Source organism: Tympanuchus pallidicinctus, unplaced genomic scaffold (assembly GCF_026119805.1).
Source record: "Tympanuchus pallidicinctus isolate F22 unplaced genomic scaffold, pur_lepc_1.0 scaffold13, whole genome shotgun sequence".
Taxonomy (NCBI): domain Eukaryota; kingdom Metazoa; phylum Chordata; class Aves; order Galliformes; family Phasianidae; genus Tympanuchus; species Tympanuchus pallidicinctus.
In genome coordinates this window covers 7,339,679-7,355,753 of record NW_026294648.1, presented here as the reverse complement: position 1 = coordinate 7,355,753, position 16,075 = coordinate 7,339,679, and positions in this window count along the sequence as shown.

The following is a 16,075-nucleotide window of genomic DNA, read 5'->3' as shown; positions in this document are numbered from 1 at the left end:
AATAAAATGCTGAAATTTTGGTTATTTGTTTACTTCTGATAGGATTTATTTAATGTAAGTTTGGATTTCTAAAAATGAGATATTCGGTTGAGGCTGGTCATCTAAGCTTACTATCTGCAGAGGGTGACAGCAAAAAGAAGTCTTAAGTTGCAAGGCAGTTTCCCCTCACCTCCCTTAAATACCACATCAGACATTTGATTTCAGTGCTTTTAAAATGAGAAATGGGAAAACAGTAGATCAGGTATCTGCCACAACAGTGCAGAATGGAGCTGAGGTCAAGTCATACTTGTACATTGATTGTCCTCTTAAATTCTTTTCTGACCAGTGCTGGAAAGGATGAATACATTAGCAGAAATTAGAGGACGTTGCAAGTTGTCTGGTGCTCAGAACCATATGTATTTTCACTCAGAGAACAGAAATGTTAATAGGTGACCTAAGCCTCCTCTCAATATTAGCCACCGCAGCAGAAAACCTAAATATAGAACCCAGTGAGGAAAGACTGAGAATTACTCATGAAATTTATCTGATGAATAACTCCCAGAACAGAATGGGTGCATTTGAGGGAAATTGCAAGCTGTTCACATGAGTGTAAGCAGAAACAAAGAGACAAAGTCAGAGAAAATTATTCACTCAATCCTGATTGCATTGTTTGAACCAATGTAAAACTGTGTCCAAGTTTTAAGCAAATGCTAATTGTGCCCCATTTTCCAGCCTCACTTCATTTTTTGCTAAGAAATTAAATGTCAGACTGTCCCTGAGTGTGCTCCATGAGAAATGAAGCTCTCTTGAAGTCTTTCAAATTCCTAATCTTATTGCGCTTAAATGTTATTCCTTCAACTGAAAGAATAATTTAATGAAATACTGTATATTTCTGGGTGGCACATCAAAAATGCCTATTTCGCCAATCTCTTCTTTTATCACATCAATTTTCTATTCCACTTTATCTTACTGGAACACTGAAAGTTCATCCTGCTAAGCCTCTTGTAACCGTTGTCAGAAATCAGTCCTGAAGTTTCTCAGCTTCTGGCTCACTTGATTTTGCTTCAATCAAATGACAGCATCTGAAACATTTATCCTCTGGAAACATCACTTAGTATAAAGAAATAAAAAGCTATATATCATTTTTAGCGTTTCCTTAGATACACACCATAGAGAGGTGTTTAATCCTTGGGGTGCAGGCACCATAGAACCAGTACTCAAATCAGGGAAATGGTTTCTGTATTGTTTATAAGCAACACCTCGATTTACCAAAGGATGGGAATCTCTTGCTCCTACATCAGTTGCTATCAGCCTGGTTTCACGGCCCCCAGACCAGCTTGGTGTTCGCATGAGCCCTGCAGAAATGCAGGGTCCGTCTGTCCCTCGGGACCAGTGGTGGTCTTATGGCTGACCTCTCTTTCCATGTGTGCATGCATTCCCTAGTAAAATCCCTGTTAAAACTGAAATGCTCACCAAAAACATGCTCACCTGGAATTTCTGGGAATTTAATTTCTGTGCCACTCTTTCAGTGCCACGTGGCTTATGATAAAGGCTGATTTGATTAATGCTCAAATTACCTTAAAAAAAATACAGAAAAGATTTATTATTTTCCCTATTTTTCTCATTTTTAACTTGTTTATTGAAGTTGGAAAATTACCCAAAGAAGGATGCCAAGGACCTATCACCAGCAATTCATTTCTGCGCTGTGATTTTTCTTCTCCGTCTCCTCTCCCCCATTAACACAACATGCACAGGCAGAGGCTCCCACAATGCTCACTCCAGAGCAAATATTTCTAGCCTGATTTGCATCCCAAGTGTTCTTCTCAAGCAGAGCTTGGTTTGGAAGAGGGATCCGTTTGTTTAAGGAACCACACAGCAGAGGAAGGTGCTGGGAGTTATTCATCAGCTGCTGAAGGCCACTCCAGAGTGCTGTGTCCTGCTGGTGGGCACACACATCTGTAGTCAGTGATCAGCAAACCTTACCTCCCTACACCATTTCCTCTGCCAGGGTACTTCATAGGTTTCTACTCCTAGAGAGGGGGAAACTGTGGAACAGAAGGAATAAATTGGGCAGGGCCTTGCAGCAGCTCAGGCTTTGCTTTCCAGGTGTCATGTCCTACTGTCTGCATCTCTTCTGAGGCAATTTGACGGACTATCAATTACCAGCACCAGCAGGAGAACGCAGGGCAGATGCTGAGGAGTAAAAGATGAGCTAAAACAGTTTCCTAATGATCTGTGTCCTCCACAGCACAGAATATCCATGTAAAACCAATATGCAAGTACAATAAAGTGATGAATTCTGCTTCTGCCTGGCAGTGCTACAGCTTGCAGCAAATTAACGGGGCAAGCTCGGCCAGCACGTGTAAGTGCATGGGAATACTCAGAATGAAAGCATTCTGCCTAGAGCATTCACCGTGACTTATTACTTATAATTACTTATTATTGCTATCTTACTCTGAGTTTCCACATTATCATTGTGAGTGGAAATTGGCACAATGCTTTGATCAGAAGAAAATCATTATTCAGTTGTGGCACAAAAGCCTGAAACTGCATTGAAGCCTATGGTTCTGCCTCCAGACCTACCTACCAAACACAGCATCACAAATTCTGCAACCCTTAGGATTTCCGTGGGACAAGGAAAGTGCTCTTTAGCTCCTTTGGACTGCTCTGGCCATGGGAGGAGGCTCTGTTTTGGAAGATCTACTTCAGATCAGATCTACTTTGTAAGATCAGCCTTCTACTACTCAAAAGGGGCTTATAACCAGGAGGGAGACCAAATTCTTACATGGAATGCTTCTGAACTAAAAGAGGGGAGATTTATATTGGAGGTAAGGAGGACATTCTTTACTCAGAGGGCAGTGAGGCCCTGGCACAACTGCCCAGAGATAGGTGCTCCATCCCTGGAGGTGCCCAAGGCCAAGTGGGATAGGGCTCTGGGCAGCCTGAGCTGCTGGGGGCAGCCAGCTCATGGCAGGGGTTGGAATGGGGTGGGCTTTAAGGTCTCTTCCAACCCAACCATTCTGTAGTGCTAAGATTCTGTGATTCTATGACAATGCCAAACAGGACACAGGGTGAACTAGGACAGAGTGGGCATCAAAGTGTCACAGAGCAGCGCCAAGTCAGAGGAAGGCTGCGATGATCTTCCTGTGCCTATTTAATCTTGCCCTTTCAGAGCTAAGCAGTATACACCCACATCCCTGCCCAGTTATCTCCATATTTGCCCTTCTCAGGAGTGCCACAGCTCAGCCACGTCTGCAGCCCGCTGTCTGCATCCAGCAGGCTGCCTGCCCTTCCCACCCTGCCCTCGCTTCCCTCCTGTTTGTCTTTAGGTCATCTGTAAAATACTTATTGGGCTTTTAGGGCGAGTCTTCACCCTGTCCCCGTTTCCTTCAGAGCCACGACGGAGCCATCCTCACAGACCTGGGAAGGAAATGGGCAGCTTCACAATGCAACTTTATCAAACACAGACACATAAACGGTTTGTCAGGAAACGTGACCTGATGTCAGCTCCCAGCCCACGCTGCTCGAGACCTCACTGCTTTGCTCTCCTTCTGTAAGGCAGTTTTGGGGAACCTCCCTTAGAAAGTAAAAACTGAGCAAAGCAAAAAGGTGCTCATATATGGATGGAGCCCATCTTGCTGCTGCAAAGGGACACCAAAGTGGAGGGCATTCAAACCAAGGTCCTGCTTTCACCCCCTCCTTCCTCCTCACAAAGTCCAGACATTACCATTTATTCCCATCTCCGATGGCAACTTTTTCCTCATCTGTTAATCTGTTAAGGATCCGAGTGAAGGGATGAGGCTGTCCCTGCAGGTTTTCTGCTAGTGGATGATAGAAAGGCATGAGTTAATGGTGCTACTGTGATGGAACTTGACAGGTAAAAGGGAACAGTTCTCAACTTTTAATATCTAGCACTACTGGCAACACAGGTATTGATATAATTTAAAAATACCATTTTATCTTGATGACATCAGTATCACAGATTGTGTTTTTCCTGAGGCTAGAGAGAATAGAAAGGAAGATATTGGGTTTCCTTGACTACCTACCATCAGTGTTAAAATTATGATTTTCCTTTATTAGCTGGCTTCACCAGTTATTGCAAGAAAAATAACACATCCTCAGCCCTGCTAATAACCTGAATGTTGGCGGCATCCCCACCTGCTCTCTCTTCTCTCAACAGATGGGGAGAACATTTCCTATTCTCTGGGCATCTCTCTCCCTACCTCCATCCACGGCATCACACTTCTGCGCCAGGAAATATTTAGTCTCTCAATACCCAGAATTCCAAAGCATTCTGAGGTGCCCTGCTTGACTCCTGAAGTCTGGTGGCTTTCAACATGAAAATCAGCAACAGGTTAAAAGCAATGCTACGCCTCAAGAAGCAAAGGCAGTGTCCTCTGCCACCACCGGTGTGACTGATAATGGGAAAAGAAGGACATGTTCCCAATGACACATTGAGCTAACTCAACAATGTCATGGCCCATTCTGGTAAAGGTACAATCTATTTTTTGATGCTGTCGTTGGTGTCAGCTCAGACATGTTGTGCTAAGAGGCCAAAATGGTAGGTAAGTTATCACATGTGAAGGAACATTTATTTTTGTCCTTTGGCTTGCTGGCAGAGAACCTGCAAGTCTACTGGAAGTTATTTCTCAGAGGTCAGGGTCTTTGCCATCAAAATTCTTGATGTTTTGCCCATCTGGATGGTGAGAATGAACTCTGGGTTTTGTATGTGCTCTGAGAATGCCCATGCACTCTTTTTTTGCCGCAGGCAACATTGTGAAAATCAATTTCAATCTTAAAAATGTGCCATAATTTTATGCCACATTGCAAGAGAATGAGATGGTATTCACTTTGCCTTCCACTCGTGTTGTTGGCTCTTCTGGCCTCTGTACCCCTCATGGTCCTATTCAGATATGAATACTCCAGTGTGTTTCTGTAAATAACTCCCACATCCCCATCAGTTTGGCTCCACGGATTCCCCCACCATCCTTATTGCTGCAGACAACTAAGAAAAGGTGCTGATTTGCAGACAATTTGCCTGCATCACAGCAATTCTTCCCAGCATCGTCCCAGCCTTCACATGGTATTTAAAAGTACAGTTATTTATAAACAACACACAAATGTAGCCATTTAAAAAATATTTGTTCCTCAACAGTTGCTTATGAATCAACATTTCTCATCCTTCCCCCTTCCAGTAAGTGTCTGATCTAAGAACATGCTGCACTTCCTGCTGGAAATCCTGCCGTGTCTTCAGAGACCTTGTCTTTTCCCTTCCTCTCCAAGGATCCACCAAGGAGGAATTAAAAACTAGAATGATTTCGTCAGCTTAAGTGCTTTCCGTGATGTGATACCATGGAGAAGACATTTTCTTCCTTCTTCAGTAGTTGATAGGATAATTAAATCAGGTTTCATTGTAGGGGTTATACTTTAAAATGCAGCCACCAGCCTGGAGTTCTACCTCCTGGGGTTTTTAAGCCATGCTTCAGAGCAAATACGTGTGTTATTACACACGTATTTGCTAACAAAACCAATAGCAGCACACTTGTGGAGCACCAGGTGCACATAGCCACCCAGCTGGAGTGCATTACAATGCAATCAGAGCATGGGACATTCCCTTGTTGTAAGTCACCTCCAGGAACAAGATGTAGAAACTTTGCGTCCCCAGGACCAGCAGTGCTTACCAAAACTGAGACTGCTTTTGTATGCCTCATTTCACAGAACCTGCTTGACAAGACCACACTAGGTACATTGGAAGTGTTTACTCCTACATACAAGGAAGAAAACTTCAGGAACAGAAGCAGTCTGTTTGGGGGGCGGTTTTGCTCATTCTAAGAGTGCTGTATCCATCAGAGGACTCTCCGCACAGGCCTGTGAGGTACATTTCACATTGCACACAAGCATCTCTTCATGCTGATTATGTTAGCACTGAGATGGTCCCATAGGAATCACCATGTTGAGGCCTTTTCCTTCATAACTTAAAACCTGATTATTAAAAATGTATGTGGTACAGACACAACTGGAAGTAAATACAGGCAGATTTAAAGCTGAAGGTAAAGGTCTTTGGAGGAATGGTTGTTGAGTTGTTTTAAGCAGGCAGCTTTTCCGCTCAGGAAGTCCTCAGGTACTCAGTGCAACTGAAAACAGAGTTGTGAAGTGCAGCAGCATTACTGTGTGCATGGGACTGCATCAGCCTTGGACACAGGAGATGGGCATAAGTGCATATCATTCTTTTATTCTTAGTAATTCCGAGATGCTGTAGCATTTTCAAGCTTCTTGAGACACTTTGTTGAGCTTTTGTTGAAATGCTATTCAGTTCCATTTGACCTGCTGTCACTGCTTTGTCACATGAATTGGGAATAAATCTGACATACTTAAAATGCTTCAGAGCAGCTTCTCCTTTCTGAGCCTGCAATTCCTCTGCAAGGTGATATAGCAACACATTTGAACTGAAGTCCGTGATGAGTTTCCTCAAAGGTGATTAGATGTAGCTGGCCTGGCACACAACATTTTGAGCTTGTATATTCTTTGAACTGTCATCTCAGCTCTTCTGTGCAACTGTGATGGCTGGAAACTTCATTTCACTGTTAAGTGAAAACTAAGAATCAGAAACAACCTCATCCTTACAGAAACTGTCAGTACCAGAAAAACACAAGCTATCACAAGGTTCTACGTGAGAGCATCAAGGGCAATGAACTTCCCTGGGAATTTCACGTCCAGGGTTTCATTAACAATGAAAGCATACAGAAATGGAGAGAAAAAATCTTTATTCCATATGTTGGCCAGTCAGGTTTGTTCATTGGTGCTCTGCGTATGATTGTTGAATACCCTGAAGTTTGCCTTTTTGCTCTACTTCTGCCCCACGTTTGCACGCTATAGCTGAGCCATTGGCCTGTGAGACCAAGCTTTTTCTGTTCACTTCACCCATCAGCTGAGCACACACAAGATAGTCCCATTCTATTCCACGTGCTCCCTGTAAATCAACCTCTCAGTGTGAGGTAGAGACACAGTCCTCACATTTGGGCTGATAAACTTGTTAGGCTGTCTTTAATTATCACTTTCTTGCTGGCAGCCTCAGTGTCAGTGATCAAAGAGGAAGTAATTTTCACTGGAGGAGGAAATTCATTCCTGTGATAAGTATAGAAGTAGCAGAGCCAAAAGTTTTAGGTACTCTTCCAGATTGCATTATACGGACTTTTTTTGCAGGGCAATTCATTTAACCTCTCTACCTGTCTGCCCTCATCTCATAAATGAGGAAGGCAGAACTGACCCAGTTCTTATTTCAGATGTCAGTTTCCAAGCATTTTGAAGTTATTAAATAAAAGGCATTACAAAAGGACAGTGACAATGCGTTGTTCCTGCCACACTGCTATGTAACACGTAACAAGAGGCAAAGCATGAAATCAAGGGGAAGCTTAAATCCCTCCTGAAGCTGATAAAGGTTAATGCTCTGCCCTCAGGTTCAGACAGAAGAACTATCTTGAACGTGCTACATGGATTTAGGATGGAGAAACAATAGAGCTGACAAAAAAGAAGTTGTCTGTCTCTTTGTTTGAAGAAGTATTAACAATCTGATAATAGCTTTTGCCTTAGTGAGAAACACCTGCACACACACTGGGACAATTGTAGGTTTGGTTCCCATTAGGTTGGGTGAGGATCTGGCTCCTATCCTTCTACTTGTTCTTTTTCCTCCTCCTGTTACAACTGAAACTACTGAAACAACTTTCACCTTAAAGCTAGTAATACTTTGAGAGGGAAGGGTGGTGGCAAGACAGCAGTCTTGAGGAAGAGAGGATGTAATTCAGCTTTTGGACACCAGAGCAGAGCTTGTGCATTTCCTTTATGGGGCGCCACTGCCATGCTGAGAAAAGGAGCACCTAAAGCTCTCCTGCAGGTTAAGGCACATCTGCCTCGAGATACAATAGAACAAGGCTTTATGGATGCTGCTAGAAAATAATATAGGAATGTAAGTGCTACTAAGGTCACGTTGTAGGTGTGGCACCAGACCAGTGCCCTGTGTGCATGACACACTCTCGGATGAGCTGGTAGGAATTTGTAAATGGAGAACGCTGAGAGAAGCCACCCCAATGCCAGATTTCAAATGAAGACTCAGGATCAGATTCAGGATCAGAATCATAGAATCACCAAGGTTGGAAGAGACTTCTAAGATCATCCAGCCCAACCGTCCACCTACCACCAATATTTCTCACTAAACCATGTCCCTCAGTACAACACCTAAACATTTCTTGAACATCTCCAGAAGCCACACGTTTACTTTAGACCCTGGAAAAAGATTAAAAGTGAAGAAACTTGAAGCTGCTCTGGAAGCATTTTAACAGAGGAAAAAAAAGGTCCCCAGATACGGATCTTGCTCCAGTGGGGATTTAGCTGATAGTGCACAGGGGAACTACAGTTCTGGTCCATGCGTCAGACCTGCAGCTCAGAGTCCAACACTTACCATCAGTGTGGAGAGGAATGCCAACCACAGGGAAGTTTACAGGAAGTTTTTGTTGACCCTTTAAATACACCTAACATGCAAATTTGCCAGCCCCAGACCTACACCTTGCACCTAGCTTGAACCAGCCTGCTTGGCAAACTTAGCCACTGACTAGCTGATGCAGTTCCTGACAAGCAATGGGCTTGGCCAGCTACCAAGAAGGCTGTGTCCATCCCAAGGGATGCATGCACATCAGGATGCATCCCTGCCCATGTCCCAAAAACAGTCCTGACTCCATAGTGGTCTGTCCCAGTACTTGGTGGGGAGGCTTCTGTCCTTTGTATGCTTATGCTCTTTTGTAACAGAGAGCACAGTGACTCCAATCCACTCCTGTATCTGGGGTCTATCTTCCCACTGCTCCTCTCTCTGCACAATGATTCCATGATATCTTCAAGCTCCTCACTAAGTCTCCTGGTTGTTTCTTAAGCATTTGCTGTGCAACTAAAGGGTTGCAGTCAGGAGAAAGACATTTTTACTAATTTTCATAAGCTGACTTGAGCCAAGTGGTCACAGAAAGTCTCAGGGCAAAGGCTGGAGATTCTGTATGCTCAGCAGCACATGGGAGGAACTGGGGTGTTGCAAACTAGGGGTCCTGAGGTCAGAGGACCTCTGAGGGCAGGTGGGGATGTGGTGGTGGGATGAACCATTTCACGCTGCCTATGGACACATTTGAACCCAAACCTCCTCTCTTGTGTGTCCAAAGACAACCTGGAGCCTGAGCTTCCACTTGGAAAGAGGCTTTCTGAAGTCTTCACCTTAAGATCTACATGGAGCTGAACCAGCACTTCTAGGTGCACTTAGTTGTGTGAGATGTACATTTTTAATATGCTGTTCTCCTGCCAGAAGTGGGATTTCTAGGAGTAAAGTGTTCAGTGGTCCCCAGGTAAAAAACTGCCCAGAACAGAGAAAGGAACCTGAAATGCAGCACTGATGCCACTCATCTACATTCTTCCAGAAGAAACTGGGCCCATTCATTATGTGAGCATCTGATGTGTGTTTTGCATGAGTGCCCTCAACCCCAGCTGAGGACATTATTCTTTCACAACTGCTCCCTCCTCTCTCACCTCCCCTCTCCCATTCTACTTTATCAGACAATGTCCTGAGCAGTAAAACATACTTGAATGCATTCCCCTTTATCTTTAGGGGAAAGGAAGACAAGACAGTTATGTCTGTCTATCCAAGATGAAAAGCTTTTCCTGTGTATTCCTGTATTTATTTAGCTCACAGGAGGCTGCTTTGTTTATCTTTTGTTTTTTTTCCAGGATGTTCTGTCTGCCACCAGGGAATCTCACAGGCTGTGGATCACTCAGTGTGGGTGCTCTGAAAGTTGAACTGGAGTCACTTGGTTCAAACCAGAGGAGTTGCTTTATCCGCTGCTGAAAGGATGTGGCATGTATTTATAACTACTGAGTGCAACAGTGATCCCCACCCTGTTCCCATCAGTAAAGATGGAAAATGGGCTGCTTTGCCTAACAGGGCTTACCGAAAAAATAACCACGCAGATAAATAACCTTAAAATATTCATTTCATGGGAATTTTCCCACCAAGGTAAAGGACACAGCGCTGGGGTTAGTAGGCCTGGTGTTATCTCTCCAAGGCTTCGCTGACCTATTTGGGGCAGGACAGGGCCATTGTTGGGGTGGGATGAAGAATAGTAAGCATGGGGGTATGTGCAAGCTGTGCAGAAAGTAACAGACCCCATGCCAGGGCTGCAGCTTATCAAAGGAGTTCCCTGAAACATTTTAATTTATGCTCAAGATTATTTTCATGGACAACACTCTGGGGCTTTTTAAGCCCAGATGACCACTAAATTATTGAGACAAAGTGAGCCAAGAGCGTCAGATTACATTCCTGGGAGGTGGGCATCCTTTCAGCAGCTGGAAATTTGGCTTCTTCCAGTTGGCGTGTCAAAGCCTACTATTTATTTAAAACAAGGCTTTATGGTGCTCTTTCTTGTATTTAAAATGCTTTCCTTCAGTCTCAGGGAAGCTGCCTACTCAGCCAAACATGGCTCCTGCAGTCTAAAATTACTCCCTTGTCACATTCAGCCCTTTTCTGGGGAACTGAATAAGGAACATACAAACTGATTTATGTATCTTGGAGCTAGCCAGCTATCAGCCAAGGTTGATAAGCTGCTCCATCCCACAAGTGCTAACAGAATCATCTATGCTGAAGCCAAAATTAGGACAGCACCATACCAAGGAAACAGAAATAGCTTCATTACACCAAGGGGAGCTGAAGCCTGAGGCTGGCTGAAACACACAGGATGCCCACCCACGGCATGAACCAGAGAGCTTGTCCTGTTACCCTGATCCATGGGAAAATGGAAGGAGGCTCGGTGAGAAGCACACATCCCATGGTGCTGCCAAGGAGCTGGGTTATTACTGGTCTGCTCACGCTGCCTGAACAGCTTTCTAATAGCTTAGCACATCTGAGTCACCATTAATTCCAGGAACAGATCAACTCATCAGTAAGCAACAGCCAAGGAAAGAGATGGAGATCAGTTGTTTTCACTGGCTACTGGGGAAAAGAGCAGAAGACATCAGTTGAGAGGAGAATGCAGCAGGAGAATAGAAATCAGCTCTCAGTGTGTGGCTGAACAGTGGAGTGAGTTAGTGGGCAGGAAGTGAGTGATGTTTAAGAACAGATCAGTCCTGACAGCTGTCAGTCAAACTTCAGATCCTGCCCTAGAACCAGCAATGAGCTTGATGGTTACCTGTGTAACTGCTTTATCATCAGCACTGTGTTTCTGATTAAAGTGGAACATTGTGAAGAAAACTGTGGGTTATGAAGGGAAGAGTGAAACAAATACGTGAAAATGAATCCTGCCTTTTTTTTATTATTATTTTCACAAGCCTTGGAAGTTGTGTGTATAGAGAATCAGTATTACAGAAATGTTCATTGCCTAATGCAAGCAGAAAAATGAAATACCATAGAAATATTACAGAAATATAGAGATGTAAAGAAATGCTAAATAGATACAGTGCCAGTATACAGTTTGAAGAAACATGCCATAGTCTTGCAGGACCAATCCTATGTCTGATACAGCATTAAAATGTCTTTCTTTCAAAGATGCTTCAAAGTGTGCCCTTTGTGTTGTGTTTTTATTGCTATGGGTGCACACACTGAACCATCTCTGAAGGAGGCAGAGTATCATGTAGAACAGATAGACCAAAATCTCATTGTAAGGAAGGACAGAAAGTCTATGGCTGCTATGACAGCCTGAAAAATTAAACATCTATTCTTTCTCCCTCTCTCACATCAGTGATGAATTTGTAGTTATATTTTTGAAGGAAAAAGAATCACATTCTCCAAATCTGATTGCTCACCTTCTAGTTTTGCACTCTGATGTTCCCCATACTCGCACAGACACACACACCTGCACACCAAGGCCAAAACTTACCCTGAAAGCAACAAAAGCCACCACCTGGCATATCAACTTGGACTTCAGTGGAAATGCACTACAGTCACCACAGTCAGCAGCCCCTGAACTTCAGCTCTCACACACTGGTGTGAGCTGCCCATGGAAGTCCAAGTTGCTGAGGCCTTGTAATTTAAATGCTTCCTTTCCTTCCTGCTGGTGTGGACTCATGGCAGCTTCTGCCAAGCAGCGCATTTTTTTCCAGCTCCTTCTAAAGCCGCAGGTCGCAAGGCCAATGTGAAAGGTCAAGCTGCAGCCACTTGCCATCACAGTGTCGTGGAAAGAGACATCTTTATGCACAGCTCATCTGCAGAGCTCATTACCACAAAATGTCATTGAAGTCAAGAGACGAGCAGTGCTGTATGCACAAAGGGAGGACCCGCGGTTGCACAGAGCTGTGTAACAACGTGTAGTGATAAGGAGACCTGCTGTAAGGTGTTTGCCGATTAGCATTTGGCTCAGGAAGCAAATTGGCTGAGAGCAAAGCCCGTTACAGGCAGATGGCTCCACAATTTTTACTTAATGGAGCTGTCCTGCTCTTCCAAGGTATTGCTATGATACATCGGCAGAGGCAGAACCGGATTTGATATCGATCTTAGCCATTACAGAAATTCCTTTGTTTCTGTGTCTCAACAAGAATGGCTCTGTATGTCATTTGAAGAATATCTGTTTTATTTATTTCCCGTATCTTGGTCCCCGTTCTCTGTTTTTATAGATCTATTGGTGCAACAGTTGGATGCTTCAGCAAATGGGGTTAACCTCTGGCCATAAATTACTGCTCCCACAGGAAGAAGTGGCAATGAAAAAAGAAACTGCCACAACAGTGGAATACAGCAAAGGTGGACAGACTGAGGGCTGTACAAATTACAGAACCACCAGGCATTGACAGCCACACCAGAACTACCCATGCAAATCATAAAGTGTGACATAAACACACACAAAAGTGAACTCAGTTAGGCCAGAACAATCATTCATATGCCAGTAAAAATAAGCAACTTTCTTATTTTCCCTGGAGTTTCCATATAAAGGGTCTCAGGGCCTCTGTCCAAGAGAACACATGGCAACTACAGGTAGCTTTTGCCTGAGAGGAGAAAAGATCAGATCACCTGTAGCATTTCTCTTAACTGTTATAGCATCCAAGAATATAGGACAAGGCAGCCTTGTCAACAGTGGTCTGCTCAGGACAAGTCAGAGTGAATGCACAGTGTGCTGTGTGATGTCCAACATGATTTCCTTATCAAGATTGTGAGCTCATCCCACTCCATGACTGGGACTTTCCTGTGTGAGCCTGCAAGCCCATCTTGAGACTTTTTAAAGGAATGAGAAAGAGAGAGAAAAAAAATGATTAATTCCCCTTTTAGCCATCTCACATTGCTCTAAGCATGGAGGAGCCCAAGATCAGTGCCATACAGGGGAAAGTTACACAGGTCACTTTTAAGATGGGAAAGGGGAAGGAAAATGAAATGTTGCAGGGCTGTGGCTAAAGGAGATGCTGTTTTATGGTCTTCATTTTGGGGTGCCAAGTGTAAGTGGCTTCTTACAGCAATCTGGAGAGAACCCTGCACAAAGTGTGGGTGGGGGTGAAAATGAACTAAGCACAGAAATAAACAAACTCAGGCACTTGAGGAATTCGTGTACGAAAGGCTGCCTACATTTCCCAAATAGTTTGAAGAAGGCTTCCTGCTTTGCATCTCTTCTTTCTTGGCAGATGGAACACCGCAGCTTTCCTGCAACATCTTAATGGGTTTATGGGGACCAAAGGATAAGCCAGCCACCAAGAGACACTAAGCAAAAAGACACTATCTCACAGTTGGTTGGAAGCTGGGAAGTTATGCCCAGACAGTTGGAAGCTGGGAAGCTACTCCTGCAAAAGACCCCTTCCTTGCTGCCTTCTAAGCAGCTCCAGTTTTAGCCACTGTCAGAGATGGGCTGGTGGAGTAAATGAATCCTTGTTATGGCTCTGGTCTCATGGTTGGTAACCCTTCCCATAGCAGGGAAGTTGAAACTAGATGATCTTTGAGGTCCTTTTCAACCCAGGCCATTCTATGATTCTGTGATTCTATCTGCTATTGGTGGTCTTATGTTCTGAAATGCTTTGTGCTAGATGGAGAATACTGTAGGAAGCTGCTTCTCTGCCATCTGTTCCTTTGCTGATTCCAACTGAGATTAACTTCTTATGAGTACCCTTAGGTACCTCTCTGCAAGTATCTGCAGGCAAGTATCCCATGAGTCCTAAACCTGCTTCTCTTCCTCCTCCTGTGCAAAAGCAAAAGAAATCCAGGCAGCCAAAGAAAAGCTTTGCGGCCTTTCTGCTCAGAGCTTCATGGTCTGCCCAGCTCCATGCTATGGCGCTACGGTTGGCTGTGGGAAGTACACAGGGACCTGGCTGCTCCCATGCTTGCTGGCCCTCCTCCTGATTTCCAGCTGCTGAACTGCATTACAAGAAGCTACGACTGTAACTAAATAACACGACTTTTCAGTGTAAGCAGATACCATAGATGCCAAAAGGATGCAGCCCATGCAAAAGGGGAAGCCAATATATTTATGAAAGGGAAGCAAAGTGGACATTCACCATTAAAATGAGATCTAGGCTGTTTTCCCTAACATGCTTTGTTTTGTTTTGTTTTGTTTGGAGAGTCTGGAGGGCTGACATTGCTAGAAGATTGAAGCAGTAAATAATTCTTTATTGCCATAACACTGCAAACTACCTGCAAAATCTCTATTGTTGTCCAGGCCACCACTTGTAATAAGCTACTGCTAGAGAGGATGGCAAAAAAACAAGTATTAGCAGCTGACCTTGGAACATTTTCCTTGTCATTCAGGGGTACAGCTTTCTTGACTTGAGAAAAGGACAAAGAACAGTCAAATTACACAGAACTGAGCTAATATCAGAGCTGTATGAATGTCATGACATTACTTGTCAAAGGGACATCCAAACTTCAGCTTTGATTTCTGGGGCTAGAAGGGGTTTGAAAGACACTACTGCTCACCCATCAAGCTGAATGTAGCACTATTTTGATGCTCATGGGACTAAAAGAAAAAGTCTTCTAGAAGAATCTTTAACACAGGTTAATAATTTCAGTATACAATTCTTGGCCATACTCCAACAGTTTATGCAGACAACTCACTTGTTATTCAGTTATACGGCTCAGAAGGACAGCTGGTGTATATCAGCATAGCTCTACTGATTTTGCCAATATATACTAACAGCAGACGCAGCTTATATATTTTTAAACAATTTCTGTAAGTCAGCGTTAGATTCCCTACAGAACCTTGGTGGTTTCCTGCCTATTAAATTTTAATAGAGTGCATAAAATTGGCAGAAAATACCCTCTGAAACACTCTTTGCTACATCTCTGGATCAGCTTCCCTCTGCCAGATTCTGATTCCTTTATGCATTTGAATCGTTCCTTTTCACTGAAACAGTCAGGTTTTCTGAGACCACTGAAATGTATTTGTAAAAGAGTGACAAAAAGCCACTGAAACACAATAAATGTGCCAAAGTAGTTAGAAAACAGAAATATGTGCTGAATCTTATCCCCATGGGTACCCCTTCGTTACACATCTCCTTGAAAAGCAGACAGATTGCAATTTTCAAGTGCTGCACCTTGCTTCTTTCTGCACTATCATCACTACTTCATCAAGGAAAATGGGAGTACTATTATGGACAAAAGAAATTCATTCTCTCTAGTTTTGCCCTTGGGTCAACCCTGTTGCTCCCTGGAGCGAGGTGTTGCAGAAGTCAAGCATGGAGTAATGCAATGGCTTGAGTTTGCTTCTGATGAAGCTCTGAGACCCAAGAAGCTCTGAGCTGCCATGGCATGATATGTAGCCAGGACAGCACAGTAGCTAGGCATGGATGTGCAGCACAACTGTCAACCAAAGAGAGTGAAAGCACAGCCACACTGGCAACACCTCAGGAAGGGCTGATGGAGTGTGACTGGATGTGCAGAGCTATGGGAAGCAGGAAAGCAGCAGGGCAGCTGGTGGGGGGCTGAAGAGGAAGAGTCGCTGTAGGAGGCCGGCATCACTCAAAAAGAGCTGGGACAACATCAAGGGTTTCATCATGCAACAGCAGATGAAAGAAGGCAAGGTGGTAAGGGTGAAATGGGATTTGGGAGTGCTGAGGGGAAGATTTTAAAAACACATGATGGGGCCATAGGGATCTTGGGGAGAAATAA